This window comes from Wasmannia auropunctata, unplaced genomic scaffold (genome assembly GCF_000956235.1).
Source record: "Wasmannia auropunctata unplaced genomic scaffold, wasmannia.A_1.0 LD336092.1, whole genome shotgun sequence".
Classification (NCBI taxonomy): Eukaryota; Metazoa; Arthropoda; class Insecta; order Hymenoptera; family Formicidae; genus Wasmannia; species Wasmannia auropunctata.
The window spans coordinates 2979614-2983246 of record NW_012026798.1 but is presented as its reverse complement, the minus strand read 5'-3'; the positions used below and the strand labels follow the sequence as shown (position 1 = coordinate 2983246).

The 3633-nt window shown below is 35.5% G+C and overlaps 1 pseudogene; it reads right to left on the bottom strand.

Moving 5' to 3' along the window:
- LOC105447798 overlaps window positions 1-3633 on the bottom strand; it is a 21542-nt pseudogene that overhangs the window by 10124 nt on the left and 7785 nt on the right.

The window sequence follows — 3633 nt, the reverse complement described above, 5'->3', positions numbered from 1 at the left end:
CTTTACCATGACTCGGTTAGGAATTAAGACAGATTTTAAAGTTTTTTTCTAGTATCTCTAGTGACAATTAATTGACACTAATAGATTACGTTGATTACAGCTAGTGAGATTGGCCTTTAAAACTTGCTATTACATAAATGATATTTACTCGTCACTCGGGTTTAATTAATAACATCTGTAGTTATAAAACTGGCCAATCACGGTGATTTTATTCTTCAGGAATAGCTATGATTGTCTAGTTTAATATATTACAGATGTTATTAATCCTGATTAAGAGTGACGTATAAACGTCACGTAACTCGACTATCTGACATTATCTTTTTAAATGCCTTTAAACTTTTGTAAATTCTCATAAACAATTCATTGTAATAATGTCCATTGCATTTTACGTGGATTGTGAATGATTTGAAAATTATATTTCAAGGTAAAATATGTGGAATCAACCGTAGGATCTCACCAAAAATAAGAATCGATTGCTTTTACGCAGAGCAATATCTTATTATAATATAATTTAAGACATATATTCCAAGATATATTAAATTATACTATAATTAATTTAAATTGTATTTTATTAAGAATATTGTATTATTATATTATTAATCGCACGTTGTAATCGTTATATTAAAGAATTTGTTAATTTAAAAAATGTATTACAATAACATTGTTAAAATTCATACGTACCTATATTACGAAAAATTATTCATATTTCTCTCTTTTTTTTTATTTTTTTTAAACAAGAAAACTAGTACGTACGGCCATTTAAAGATATTTAAAGGTATTTAAAGATATCTAAAAAGACATGCCATATAATTGAGCTATGCAATTTTGCTAATTTGCTTTCATTTAATGAGCAGCAAGCTTTACAAATAAATCACCAAGAGGTGGCATCGGTTTAAGTACAAAATTCTGATTGAATTTTCTGCGAATTTACAACAAGTGTATTGCTATCATTTTACTTAGGAGGTATAAATCAAAGAAGAATTGCAGAATGCAAATAAACAACATTTACTGAACATTAGCAAAACATTTTAAAAAGACACTATAGTAAACTTCACTTTATTTCCTCATTATGTGCAGTTGTGTCTCCGTGTATGAGTACCTATTACGCAACTCCGTGATCACAATCAGTATAAGATGTATGTTTACGCATGCGAATAGACATTCTTGTTATTCACGTCGTAGTGTGTAATAATTAAACTTGTGCTATAAATAGAGTTGAAGATTTATTTGAAAGAAAAATTATATATACGTATCGATAAATCACAATTGTGATTTTATCAATATTTATAAATGTTACAATCGTATCCTTTTTTGCTTCAATCTCTGAACTGTTTTCTCTTCTTTATACAATTTTTGTATAAAAATATCCCATCGCATCGTTAAAACTCGAATACGATAATGAATTGAGGTAAACCTTTTTTTACTTCGACCAGGTGCGTTCTCGTTACTTTTTCGATTTACTTTTACTCTACCATTTCCTTGCTTTCCTTGCTTTGTATATTTAGTCTCCGGTGAAAGTTGGACAGCATCTTTCACACCGACAATTTTTTTCGCGCGTGTCTCGCGTTCGCCGGAACATGCCGTGACGTCTAAAGACTGAATAAAAATCCACGATAGCCTTATAAGTTAAAATTACTTCTAATTATTTCTGTTCGTACTTGCGTGATGGAAAATTATAGACGCACTCGCGTCGGACGTTCCATTTAATTGTAAGTTCGTAGATAAGCATATTTTTTTCTTTGTTGTAATTTGTAAAAAATATAAGTGTCTGTCATAACAATGTAAACATTTTTTTACACGAATCAATTATTCTTCGTCACATCTTTAACATTTTGTCAATTTATGAGCAAAGCCGGGAAAATATATAATTTATTTGTCGAGTAAATTTTAACTAATTAATATATAAAGAATAAAGAAACAAAATGAGATTTTTCTATGCTATTTCTTTGTGCTTACAAAATTTGCGTGTGTCGATTCTTTGCTTCTGTGTTCAAATGAACTAAGTTGTATGAACATTCGACATTTGAATTACAATAAATTGGCAATTGTTAAGCGATATTCATGACCTTATTTTTTTAGACAAAGTTCAATAATGGAAAATTTTGAGTGAAATCAGCTTCTCTTATTTGTATTCATTCATCTTTGTAACATAAAGAGTATATAAAAACAAAAGCAAAGCTCATCGATTTAAATTCATTGCCCGAATTTTTAAGATTTTTTTGGAAACTACGAAATAATCTGTATGATGAGTTAATATAAAAATCAATCTGATAAACATATAAACTAATGAACGACGTCGTTATATTGACATCAATTATAGTTCAAGGAAAATCCGAATATGGGGAATCTGAAGACAGAAACGTGTAAGTGTATGGTTACGCCAATGCCCAGTTTCTGAATGTCACTGAAGCGATGTAGCACAAGAAGAAACTGCACAACGAGTTTTTACTTTTACCAGCAGATCTCCAATGGCGTGGCCCTCGATTATTTTATTCGACGTCTGAATCCTAACGATTAGTTATCTCGCAAGACTTTTACTATATACGTTATTGAGTTTTGCAGTCATATAAAAAACTATAAAGATGCATATAATCTTTGTACTGTGACACATTGATTTATATAGAGTACGTGAACAATCTTCTTTTCATAATACGTTTTATCGTTCCATCATTCATATACATATAAAAATCGCGTGCTTTGCTCAAGAAGTAAACTGACCGAATGAGTACAAAGATCAGACTACGGCCGTTCCCAGCTAAGCAATTAAGATATAATTACAGTCGATCGCTGCGCAGATTCTCATTTATTCGATCAACAATATATATTTCTTATGTAACAATAAACTAATCGACAACTGGATTCGAGTACTAAATCGTATATAAGATAGAAGTTTTCCTGGACTCACCTGCAATCACGTGGCAATGTCCTGAAGGCGACGTAGAACCATCTCAAACGGCCGCCGGCGACGAAGTAGGCGACGGAGATCACTATGAGCAGCTGCAGGAGGTAAATCGGACCCATGAAAATCACAATTGCGGCCAGCGCTCCGGTCGCAGCCGCCAGCAGCAACATAATGAGGACCAGGCGTCGTAGAAATCGGCCGATCGTCCGCCAGCGACTTGTACTCGCATCGAGCTCTCCCGCCGCCGATCTCGGTGCGCCCGCGTTCGCGTTCACGCTGGCACGTGTTGTCCGACGGGCGTCCTGGTGCGCGCCCGACGCCGCGTTGTTGCGCCCCACTCCCCCGGACGTTGCCCTCGCCGCCGGCGCGTCACATCTGTCGGCGTTGGTCTCGTGCGGTGCCGGCGCCGATGCCAACGCCAGGACCGACGCCGACGTTGACGTCGACGCCGACACCGAGGATACTCCCGCGAGACGGCCCTCGCCGCGCTCGATATCCTGCAAACCGTCGATCTCTCTCTCACACAACGATTGCTAAGGCTAATTGCGGGAGAAAACGAATTTTTTGTCCGACGCACGAATGCTCGCCGAAACGCGCGCTCGAGACGGGATATATGCAGGGCTGGGCATATTTCAAATACTTGTATTTGAAATACAGTATTTGAAATACAATTTGTATTTTGTATTTTGTATTTCAGCGGCACACATAAAAGTATTTTGTATTTTGTATTT